This window comes from Marmota flaviventris, chromosome 3, assembly GCF_047511675.1.
Source record: "Marmota flaviventris isolate mMarFla1 chromosome 3, mMarFla1.hap1, whole genome shotgun sequence".
In the NCBI taxonomy this organism is placed as follows: Eukaryota; Metazoa; Chordata; class Mammalia; order Rodentia; family Sciuridae; genus Marmota; species Marmota flaviventris.
Genome location: NC_092500.1, coordinates 112,818,366 through 112,831,490, shown reverse-complemented (window position 1 = coordinate 112,831,490; position 13,125 = coordinate 112,818,366).

Here is a 13,125-nt window from a genome sequence, read left to right as displayed (position 1 = left end):
CTGTTTTTCTGCTTTGCTTATTTCTGCAGTACCAGGGACTAAACCCAAGGCCTTTTCACTGGGCAAGGGCTCCACCATACAGCTATACTCACAACCCTGCAGAAAGCATTTCTGGATGGAGTGAAAGGATGGGCTGAATCCTCCCCTGAAAGAAACAAATTTGGACTATTTCCATTATGTTTTTCTACTTTGTCCCATGTCTTTCAATTACAAAAGCCCCGTATACTCTTTGTAAAAAAAAAAAAAAATAGTGATAATGAACAGAGGTTTTCAAATAAGTCTAAAGTCCTCAGAGAATTGAGAAGAGTTCTCTTATTTTGATTTTCCAAAAGTATAAGTGTGTTAATATATACTTTTTTTGTTTCAAATATATGGAAATGCATATCTCCTTAACAGATATTTAATTCAGCACAATGCCTTATGGGCAGGGAAATTAATGAAGTTTTCATTCTCTACTTTTTGTTTGAATGTTCACATTGAGTACCTTACATGTATATACTTAAAATCTGATTAAAATGAGAGATATGTGGTGATATTTGATAAACTACCTAGTGTACAGTATGATAGTTAACACCCAGTAAGCTGAATAGTAAGTACAAGTTTTCCCCTCCAAACTCATGAAAGAGTAGAGTTTGAAACCTAACTTGATATTCAACTAGTTACATGGGGATTGCCATTAGGAAAAATTCACACTTCCTCCCTCTATCAAAAGGTGAAAAAGAAAGCAATTTTTCCTGACCCTACCCATGAGGACATTGGACTAATGCAACTTCCATGGCATCTCATACAATAGTCCAGCCCAACCCCAGCCAGGCTCGCCACCATCCCCAAGTCCTCACCTGTGGTGTCCTCATGCAGGCCAATGTCAAAAGCCAGCTTATCAGTTAGAGACCACCAGGTGGAGAGGCAGCACAGATACTAAAAACACAGAACCAGAAGTGATCACTCAATATTTATAGTCACTTGTGAGTCCTGTTCTGACAACTGATTTGATAAGTGTCTCTCTCTTCTGCTTAGCCTTTTTCTAAGAATCTGGATCCCTCTGCACAAAGCCCAGGTTTTTAATGGCTGAGGCAGAACAGCCCTAGCACAGCATACATTAGGAGCAATATTTAAAGGAAGTGTGTAATTTTTCCCTCATAAAGCACTAAGGAAATGTGCTGTGTCACAACAAGACAAGTAACTGGAGATGTGTTTGTACATCTCTCACTTCATGTGATATTCATGATCCCCAACAAAAGAAAAGTGTGATCTGATAGTGAGAACTGGCTCCCAAGCAGAAATTCAAAAAGTATTCAATTTTATCTTTTAGTTTTGTTTTCCCCTCATTTTTTTTAACTCTCTGAAATCCATCCAGAATTGCTTGATTTTGGTGGCCAGGATGTCATTTTACTAAAATGAAGTTTGAGTGTGCATGTGTTTCCCTAGGAGGAATTGTTTTCTCTCCATACTAACATCACCTCCAACCCCTAGGATTTCCTAACTGTATGGTCATGAAGTTTAGGGTCATTTTTCAAACCAAATTTCAGCACCTTGTTAAGTGCTATAAGGAAGAGGACACAAAATGAATGTGTATGCACTTGCAGTACACCACCAACTGCACAAAGCATGCTCAGAGCCAGTAATAACAGGACCATGTGAAGAGAACACAGGTTGTTCTGGAGATTAGGAAAGGCCGGGCACCTCTCCAAAAGCTCTGGACAATTAACGCAAAGGCTATAATATTCACATAATGGGACAAGGCCCATCTAGCTAAAGGCAGCCAGTGAGTGTGTGAAGGCAGGAGATGAACTCATGGGGGGGGGGGGGGTCAGCACCATAGGGATGTGTCATCTATGTGACCTGGAGACTCAGACTTGGCCTGATAACTATGAAGCACTGGCTCACATGGTTATAGAAAAGGCTTCAAGGGTCTCCAAACCTGTATTGAGTAAGCACAGGACTGTGTGTTTGACCTGGAGACTGGCAACCCACAGGGAACCCTGAAGTTCACAGACTTCAGATATAAACTGTGTTAAATGGATGTTTTTATTATAGAAAAAGTAACAACTTTACATTACTCAGACTTCCCAGACAAAAGCAAGGTGATGCCTGATGAATCTTCTGAGAATTTCCTCAAGATTATTACTGTCCTCCGCATTGCTCTTATTAACAGACATACCATCTTCTAAGTTTCACAGTAACATTGAAGTAGATGTAGATGCTATAATTATTCTACCAACTTCATTAAGTTCCATGGAAGCAGAGATTTGGCCTATTCACTCTGTACTCCACACCTGGTACAGTGCTTAGCACACAGAAGTTGATCAAGCAAAGTAATTAAAGGGCCCAAAGAAATTTTCAGACACAATTAAAAGTTTAAAAACCCAGCAAATTATCCCAGGCTGTGTGATGGAAATGTGTCCCTGAACCCAGACCTCAGCACCAGCTTGCAGAGTAGACTCAACTCTATGACAACCTTAACACTGAAATACAAAGAGTAACCTCAGGTTAGCCATCATCAAGTGTGCAGGAAATAGAGGCTGGGTCAACAGACATTAGTGACCAGGTAGCTGTTGGGTCCTTCATGAGTTGGGATTCGTTTTCATAGTTATAACTAACTTGTACTTGGTCATAAATTTTAATGCAATTCATATGAAAATTCCAAAGACAATTCTTCACAGAACTAGAAAAAGCAACCATGATATTCATGTGGAAAAATAAGAGACATAGAATACCCAAAGCAATCCTTAGCAAGAAGAATGGAGTAAGACACATCATAATAGTATGGCTTAAACTGTACTACAGAGCCACAGTAACAAAAACAGCATTGTATCATCATCAAACTGACATATAGACCAATGAATGGTACAGAATCCAAGACACAGAGACAAACACACAAAAAGACAGTTATCTCATACTAGACAAAGGCGACAAAAACATTCATTAAATAAAAAAAAGCCTATTCAACAAATGGTGCAGGGCAAAATTTGGAAAGCCACATAAAATAAAATGAAAGTAAAGCCCTCTGTCTCACTCTGCACAAAACTCAACTGAAAATGGATCAAAACTTAGGCACTAGAACAGAGACCCTATGCCTAATAGAATAAAAAGTAGGCCCAAATCTTCACTATGTCAGCCTACGATCTGACTACCTTAAGGAGACTCCTACCTTCCAAGAAGTAAATTCAAGAATCAATAAAAAGGACAGATTCAAATTAAAAAGCATCTTCTCAGCAAAGGAAACAATCAATAATGTGAAATCCTACAGAATGGGAGAAAATCTGCATCACATGCAACTCAGAGCATTAATCTCCAGGATATATGTAGAACTCAAAAAACATAACACCAAAAAACAAATAACCAAATCAATAGATGGGCTAAGGAACTGAACAGACACTTCACAGAAGAAGCAACAAATACATGAAAAAAAATGTTCAACATTTAGCCATTAGAGTAAAGCAAATCAAAACTACTCCAAGATTTCATCTCACCTCAGTCAAAAACATGATTTTCAAGAATACAATCATCAAGTAACAATATGTTGGCGAGGATGTGGGGAAAAGGCTGCATGTCCACATTGTTTCTGGGACTGCAAATTGATGCAACCATTATGGAAAGCAGTATGGAGATTCCTCAGAAAACATCAAATGGAACTAACATTTGACACAGCTATCACTTTCCTCATTTTATAACCAAAGAACTTAAAATCACATTATGTTTACAGCAGCTCAACTCATAACAGCTGAACTATGGAGCTAATCTAGATGCCTTTCAACAGATAAATGAATAAAGAAAATGTGGTGTATATGAGCATATATATACATATGTGTGTATTTGTGTGTATATATGTATATGTAGATATACATATTATGTGTGTATATATATGTATATACATATATATGCACACATACACACACAAAAATAAAAAAAAAAACAATTGTACACACACATATATATAATGGAATACAACTCAGCCTTAAAGAAGAATGAAATGATGACATTTTCTGGTAAATGGATGGAGTTTATCATTCTAAGTGATAAGCCAATCCCAAAAAACCAAAAGTTAAAAGTTTTCCCTGATATGCTTATGCTAATCACAGTAATCGGGTGGGGGCAGGTAGGGAAGAATATAGTCACTTTAGATTGCATAGAGGAGTGAAGTGAGAGGAAGTGTATAGTGGGTAGAATGGATCCTAGAATGAATTAGTCATTATCATCCAAAGTACATATACAAATACATGACTGGTGTAATGCTATTTCCGGCACAACCAGAAGCATGAGGGATTAGCCTACATTTATGTATGATATGTCAAAGTGCATTCTATTGTCATGTAGAATTAGAACAACTTTTTTAAAAGTAGATTAAAAAACATCAATTTGCAGAAAAAAAAAATATGACTACAATATCTGCCCATAAATGGATCCACCTGGAGGCATTTACACTAATTGAAGATAAGCCAGTTTACAAAAAAAAAAAAAAAAGGACAAATGTTTTCTCTGATATATGGAATCTCACCCACAACAGGAGGGATGATGGGAACAGAAGTGCAGTAGATTAGACAATGGGAAATTGAGGGAAAGGAGGGGGTATAAGCAAATTAAGGACTGTGGAAAGACTCTGATGCAGCTTTCCCATGTATATATGTGGAAACAACACAGTAAATCCCACCAACATATACATCATAAAAATGCAACTCTAAATAGATAAGGTATAATTATACAAATATGGACTATATCAAAATGAATTTCATGGGCCAGGGTTGTGGCTCAGTGGTAGAGCCCTTCCTATCATGTGTGAGGAACTGGGTTTAATTCTCAGTACCAAATATAAATAAAATAATATAAAGGGTCCATTTACAACTTAAAAATTTTGAAAAAAAAAAGTATTTTATAACTAAAAATGACACATAAATGAAAATTAATAAAATGGAACATTTCCTAGGTTCCTTTAAACATTTTGATAGCACTGAAATAAACCTCAAATGAATGGAAAGAAAAAGGGCTTTTATGAGTGGGTTTAGTCTCTCCCACTTTTCTGCCAAATAATGACACAACTATTGGGACAGACTTTTCCCACTTCTGACCTCCAGAACTGTGGGAAATAATTTTCTATTCTTTATGAATCTCATAATTTCACTGATAGAAATTAAAATTTAAAAATTGCAAAATTTATATATTTACATATACAATATATAATATAATATATAATAAACATATGATATATAATAGATATATAAATATATAATATTTATATATCTATTATATATAATATATAAATAAATATATAATATTTATATATCTATTATATATAATATATAAATATATATTTATATAGCTAACATATAACAATACCTTTGAAACCGGAGTTCAAAGATAAAATCCATGGCTTCTGCTGGTAGGTAAGGGTCTGCATGCATGGGGCAGGGAGGCCTCTGCAGCAGAGAGGAGTCCTAGCTCCTCATGGTGGGCCATTCCATCCAGCGCTGCAGCAGACCCCAGCAGATCTTCAACCATCTCTTCTTCTTTAGCAGTCTCTTCAAAGTCGAAGAATCATCTCTGGGAACCAAACCAGGCTGCAACTTCTGTGGAACTCAGGCAGAACTCCAGAGAAACTCCAGTGCAGTAATCTTGAAGGTCCAGGTAGATTCTCTTCGTCAAAACAGCCTCCAAGGGGTTTATATAGCACTTGGCCCACTGCTATTGGTCCAAACTTATGCTAATTAGGACTTGAAAGAAGTACCAATGCTATTGGCCCAAAGTTATGCTAATTGGGTTAGACACATACAAACGCCATTGGTCAGTCTGTTTTAATATTCAAACTATATTCATTCATTAAAGCAGCCCAGAATTCCCACACTGACAATGAATGAATGGGCTGGGAGCAGCTAAATCAGAAAGCAGCAAAGCCCTTGCCTCCCATTCCCCAAGCCCTGCCTTCGATCCCCGTTCCGAAAAGAAAAAGAAAAAATAAAATTACAGGTAAGTGAATGCCAGCAAAAAGGAAATAAACAAACTTTATCAATACATAAATCCTTATTTAAAAACATACCTTCAATATCTCTGACAAGTGACCCCTTATCCTTTACCTCTTCAAAACAATTTTTCCCAAAAGTTGAGAGTCATGAACCATGTCTTAGTCATCTCTCTTCTGCACCTTTGCCAGAGGTGATGTGAATGGGTGGAATGTAATCTCGCTGAGGATCAAGGTCTCATTTGGGGCCAGCTTGTGAAGCATTGCTAGGGATATCACATAATAGCTACTTGTTAAAATTCAAATGCATGCATGAAAAAATGCTATAGAACCAAAAGATGGTATGATTAAAGGTCAAAAAGAAGCAAATAGGGTTGGGGTTGTGACTCAGTGATAGAGCTCTTGTCTCACACATGTGAGACATTGGCTTTGATTCTCAGTACCACATACAAACAAATGAATAAAATAAAGGTCCAGAGACACCTGCCCAAGCTTAGGCCCTTCCCAGATGCACTGGAGCCAGGGCCCACTGTAGCCCGGTTTCATCCCACCAACCGAAAGATGCTCAGGCCCAGCCCAGGATTGCTTCCACTCACCTGCAGTCACCCACCAGAGCTCATGTACAGTCCAGATCTTCCCCCACCAACCTGCACTGGAGGCTAGACAAAAGGTAGGCCTGCATCCACCCCTCAACTGGGAGACCTGTACTGAGCTCAGGTTGGGCCCAGGACCACCTTTGCACACCAGCAGACACCCACTGAATCGCAGGCTCTGCCCAGATCAGCCTCGCCAACATGCACGGAGTCTGGGAAAGGGTAGGTCCAGGTCCATGCCAACACTGGCCAACCAGAGCTGAGACTCGGGCCAGGACTGCCTCTGCCCACCGGCAGATCACTTCAGGAACTCTGATCCAGTCCAGAGCCACCCCAAGGACCTGAGCAGGAGAAGGGGCCCAGGGTAGCCCGAGTCCATCCACTCACCCTGAGGCTGGCCTCAGAGCTCAGGTTCTGCCCAGGACTACCTCCACCCTCAAGCAGCTCCCTCCAGAGCTCAGGTTTGGACCAGGACAGACTGCCTACCAACAGGCACTCCCTAGTGGCCAATCCTGGGCCATTTCAGCCTCAATGACCTGAATGGCAGCTGAAACCCAGAATAGGCCCTGCTGCTTTCCACCACCAGCTGACCCCTGCTGGATCTCAGGCTCCCCCCAGATAAGCCTTGCAGATGTGCACAGGAGCCTGGGCACAGGGTAGCCCTGGGAATATATGGCCACCACCAGACCTCCACCTGATATCAGGCTGAGCCAAGGACCAACTCAGCCCACAATCAGACCCCTGACAGAGCTCATACACAGCCCAGATTGTCCTCACTGACCTGCGCTGGGCAAGGGGAGATCTGGTTCCATCCTGCCACCTGCAGAACCACACCAGAGCTCCAGTTCTTCTCACATCCAACTAGAAGACCTGGCAGGAGATGAAGCCCAAGCCCAGGGTAGCCCAAGTCCATCCAATCACCAGAAAAATGCCACCAGATCTCAGGCTCCACCCATGACTGACTCTGCCCACTGGTAGACAGTCCCTGAATTTCAGCCCCAGCCCAGATAAGTCTCGCTGACAGGTGCCAGAGCCTGGCCCAAGGTAGGCCTGGGATCAACTGCCACAATCAGGCCCAGATCAGAGCTCAGGCCAGACACAACACCATCTCCATCCACAGGCAGACCCATGCCTAAGCTCATATGAGGCCAAGAACCATCACGTTGACCTGCTCAGGAGCTTTGGCAAAGGTAGGCGCTCTTCCATCCAGCCACTGACTGACCTCCACTACCCAGTGGATCTCAGGCTCTGACCAGATAAGCCTTGCAGATGTGCACAGGAGCCTGAGACAGGGTAGCCCTGGGAACAGACCTCCACCTGAGCTCAGGCACCACTCATGACTGACTCCACCAACAGGCAAGACACTCTCCAGAGCTTAGAGATCAGTCCAAGCCCAGGTCCACCTCAAACACCTGCAGGAGAGCCTGGGCAAGTATAGCCATGTTCCATTCCTCCACTGTTTGACCCCTGCTGGAGCTCAGGCTCAGCCCAGGACTGCCTCCACCCACAGCTTGACCCCTGCAGGAGCTCATAAATGGCCCAGATCACCCAGTTGACCTGCACAAGAACCAGGTCAAGGGGAGGCCGAGCTCCATCCCACCACCTGCAGATCCTGACCAGAGATCTAACTCTACGACCTGTCAGGAGACAGAGCCCGAGCCCAGGTTAGCCAAATCCATCCAGGCACCATGAGGCTGGCATTCAAGCTCAGCCTCCACCCATGACTGACCCCGCCCACTGTCAGACAGTTACCAAAGTTCAGCCCCAGCAAAGATCAGTCTCTGTGACTGGCTCAAAAACCTGCCCCAAGGTAGGCTTTGGACAACTGCCACAAGCAGGCCCCAAGCAGAGTTCATGCCAGACACAGGACCTCCTCTGCCCACAGGTAGACCCCTGCTGGAGCTCATCCAGGGCCTTGCTGACCTGCACGGGAGCCCAGGCAAGGAGAGGCCAGGTTCCATCCCACCACCTGCATAATGCCACCAGAGCTCCAGCCCTGCCCAGATCCAACTCATAAACCTGATAGGAGACAGAACCCGAGCCCAAGATAGCCCAAATCCATCCAGTCACCATGAGACTGTCACCGGAGCTCAGGCTCCGCCCATGACTGACTCAGCCCAATGAAAAACAGTCGCTGAACTTCTGCCCCAGCCTAGATCGGCTTTGCTTACAGGCACAGGAGCCTGGCCCAAGGTAGGCCTGGGACCAACAGCACAAGCAGGCCCTGAGCAGAGCTAAGGCCAGACACATGACAGTCTCCACCCTCAGGCAGACCCCTGCCCCAGCTCTTCTGTAGCCCAGATATGCCTTGTGATCTAATCAGAAGCACTGGCAAGGGTAAGCCCTCTTCCATCCAGCCCCCAGCTGAACCCCCAGCGGGATCTCAAGCTCCTCCTACTAGGTAAGCCTGTGCACAGAGGAGCCCGAGCACAGACCAGCCCTGGGAACATATGGCCACCACCAGACCTCCATCCAAGCTCAGGCTAGGCCCAGGAATGACTCCACCCACAGGCAAGACACCCTTCAGAGCTCAATCCCAACCCATGTTCACCTTGATGTCCTCCTCTTGAGCCCAGAAAAGGATAGGCATGTTCCTTTCCTCCACTGGCTGACACCTGAGTGAGCTCAGGCTCAGCCCGGGACTGTTTCTGCCTACATGAAGACCCCTGCCATAGTTCATAAATGGCCCACATCAGTCTCCCTGACCTGCACAGGAGCCCTGCCAAGGTGAGGCCCAGTTTCATCCCGCCATCTCCAGAAACCCATCAGAGCTCCAGCTCTGCCCAGATCCAACTCATAAACCTGGCAGGAGACTGAGCCTGAGCCCGAGCCCAGGATAGCCCAAGTTCATCCAGTCACCTTCAGAGTGGCACCTGAGCTCAGGCTCTGCCCAAGAATGACTCCATCCACTGTCAGACAGTCACCAAAGTTCAGCCCCAGTCCAGATCAGCCTTGCTGACCTGCATGGGAGCCCATGTAAGGGAGGCCCGGTTCCATCCCGCCATATGCAAAACCCCACCAGAGCTCCAGCTCTGCCCAGATACAACTCAGTGACCTGGCAAAATGAAAACTGAGCCCAGGGTAGCCCATTCCATCCATTCAACAAGAGACTGGCATCAGAGCTCAGGATCCACCCACAATGGACTCAGCCCACTGCAGATGCTTGCAGAAGTTCAGCCCCAGTCCAGAAAAGCCTCGCTGACAGATACAGGAGCCTGCCCAAGGTAGGCCTGGGACCAACTATCACAAGCAGGCCCCAGGCAGAGCTCAGGGGAGACATAGGACAGCCTCCAATCAACAGGCGGAGCTCAAAGGCAGCCAATTGGCCTTGCTGACCTGTGAGGGAACCCAGGCAAGGGGAGGCCCCCATCCAGCCAGCCAGCTGTAGAAACCCACCAGAGCTCCAGCTATGCCCAGATCCAACTTGACAACCTGGCAGGAGACAGAGCCCGAGCCCAGGGTAGCCCAAGTCCATCCAGTCACCAGGAGACTGGAACTCGAGCACAAGCTCCTCCCAGGAATGACTCCGCTCCAGCTCTGCCAAGATCCAACTCGACCACCTGGCAGGAGACGGAGCCCAAGCCCAGGGTAGCCCAAGTTCATCCAGTCACCCTGAGACTGGCAGCTGGGCTCAGGCTCCGCCCATGACGGACTCTGCCCACTGACAGACAGTAGAAGAAGTTCAACCCCAGCCCAGATCAGCCTAGCTGACAGGCGCAGGAGGCTGGCCCAAGGTGCCTGGGACCAACTGCCACAATCAGGACCATAGCAGAGCTCAGGGCAGACACAGGACCTCCTATGCTCACAGGCAGACATCTTCAGGGGCTCAAACTTGGCTCTGGTCAGCATAGTCCACCTGCGTGGGAGCCCGGGCAAGAGTAGCGACAGTTCCATCCCGCCACTCAGTGACCCCCCACTGGGACCAATACCATCTTCACCTATTGTCAGAAGCCTGCCAGAGGTCAGGCCCGGGCCAAGGCTGCCTCTGATCACTCTAAGACACCTCTTGGAGCTTGGGCTCAGCCCAGATTATTCCAGTACTCTTGAGGGAGTCCAGATCCAGGGTAGGCCTTAATTCATCCCGCAACTGCTAGATAGCAGGAGGAGCTTAGCCTTGGCTGAGGATTGCCATGTGGACCTGTGTGGGAACCCTGGCAAGGATAGAACTGGTTCCATCCCACCACCTGCACACCTCCACTGGAGCTCAAGCTCTCCCCAGGAGCTGTACCCCAAGGAAGGCCCTAGTTCTACTGGCCACCACCTGACATCTGTGTTTCTTAAGCTTGGCCAAGGACTGCCTCCGCTCACCTCCTGACATCCTTGGGAGTCAAGATCACCCCAAATCTTCCAGGATGACCTGTGGCGGAAGCCTGGGAACACTGTAATCCAAGTTCCATCCCGCCACCGGCATACACCTGCCAGAACTCAGGCTTGGTCCACATCCACCTTGCCAACCTGCAATGGACACGGGACCCAGTAGAGGCCTGGGTTCATCCTGCCACCGCAGAACCCAGCCTGAGTCCAGGCTTGGCCAAGGACCGCTTCTGTCCACTGGAAGCCACCCACTGCAACTTTGAAAAACTCTTGACTTCCATTGCAAATTGAGAAGTAAAACCAGAATTCTAAAGCTGGAAAAGGGTTCTCTGCAAGAGGCAAAACTGTTGCCAGTTGCTAGAAAACAGTATTTTGCTGATGTACTTGTGGTTGTCTGCACAGCTCCACAGAGCTTAATCGCATACTGAGCTCCTACAAGTCAATAAGGATAAACAGCCAACAAAAATGGGAAAAACACGATATCGGCTGTTTATAAAAGATGACATACCAAAAATTGAAATGACTTTCCCCGTCACAATTTAGTAATCCAAAGGAAACATAATGTACATGTGTGTTTTTGCCTATCAAATACAAAGAATAAAGAGAGGGAGAAAATCTAATGTCAGCAGTGTTGGAAAATGGAATTGTCAGGCTCTGATAACTGCAATACAAAATTGCCATAACTCTTCTACAGAGAAGTTTCAGAAAATATGCCAAAATTTAAAGTGCATGCCTACCTTTAGCCCAAGAATTTCAATTTAAATAAGTCATTCATTGTTACTATGGCAAGTTTTTAAATTTTACCCTGAAGTGGTCATTGTAATCATGTTACATGCATATATAAAATATATGTGGCTTTCCAATTTTTGCCCTGCACCATTTGTTGAATAGGCTTTTTTTTCTTTAATGAATGTTTTTGGTGCCTTTGTCTAGTATGAGATAACTGTGTTTTTGTGTGTTTGTCTCTGTGTCTTCGATTCTGTACCATTCATTGGTCTATGTGTCAGTTTGATGGTGATACAATGCTGTTTTTGTTACTGTGGCTCTGTAGTACAGTTTAAGCCATACTATTATGATGTGTCTTACTTCACTCTTCTTGCTAAGGATTGCTTTGGGTATTCTGTGTCTCTTATTTTTCCACATGAATATCATGGTTGCTTTTTCTAGTTCTGTGAAGAATTCTCTTTGGAATTTTCATATGAATTGCATTAAAATTTATGACTAAGTGCAAATTAGTTAAAACTATGAAAACAAATCCCAGCTCATGACAGACCTGATAGCTATCTGGTCACTAATGTCTGTTGACCCAACCACTATCTCTTGCACACTTGGTGGTGGCTAACCTGAGGTTACTCTTTGTATTTCAGTGTTAAGGTTGTCATAGAGTTGAGTCTATTCTGCATGTTGGTGCTATGTCTGGGTTCAGGAACACATTGCCACCATAGAGCCTGGGATACTTTTCTGGGTTTTTAAACTTTTAATTGTGTCTGAAAATTTCTTTGGGTCCTTTAATCACTTTGCTTGATCAACTTCTGTGTGTTTGGCAATATACTAGGTGTGGAGTACAGAGTGAATAGGCCAAGTCCCTGCTTCCATGGAACTTAATGAAGTTAGTAGGATAATTATAGCATCTACCTCAATGTTAACTGTGAAAGTTAGCAGATAATATGTCTGTTAATAATTGAAGTGCTGAGGACTGTAATATTGTTGAGGAAATTCACAGAATATTGCATCAGGCATCACCTTGTTTTAGTCTGAGAACAGAGTAATGTAAAGTTGTTACTTTTTACATAATGAAAACAGACATTTAACACAGTTTATATCTGAAGCTTGTGAACTTCAGGGATGCCTGTGGGTTGCCTATCTCCAGGTCAGACATACTGTACTGTTCTTACTCATTACAGGTTTGGAGACACTTGAAGCTCTTTTATAACCATGAGAGCTAGTGCTTCATAGTCAGCAGGCCAATTCTGAGTCACCAGGTCATATAGATGACACATCCCTATGGTGCTGACTTCCCCCCTCAATCAGTTCATCTCCTGCCTTCACACACTCACTGGCTGCCATTTAGCTGAATGGTCCCTGTTCCATAATGGAAATTTTATAGTCTTTTCCTTAATTATCTAGAGCTTTTGGAGAGGGCCCTGGCATTTCCTAATCCCCAGAACTATCTCTGTGTTCTCTTCACATGGTCCGGTTATTACTGGCTGTGAGTGTGCTTTTTTCAGATGGTGGTGTACTGTAAGCTCATACTATATTCATTTT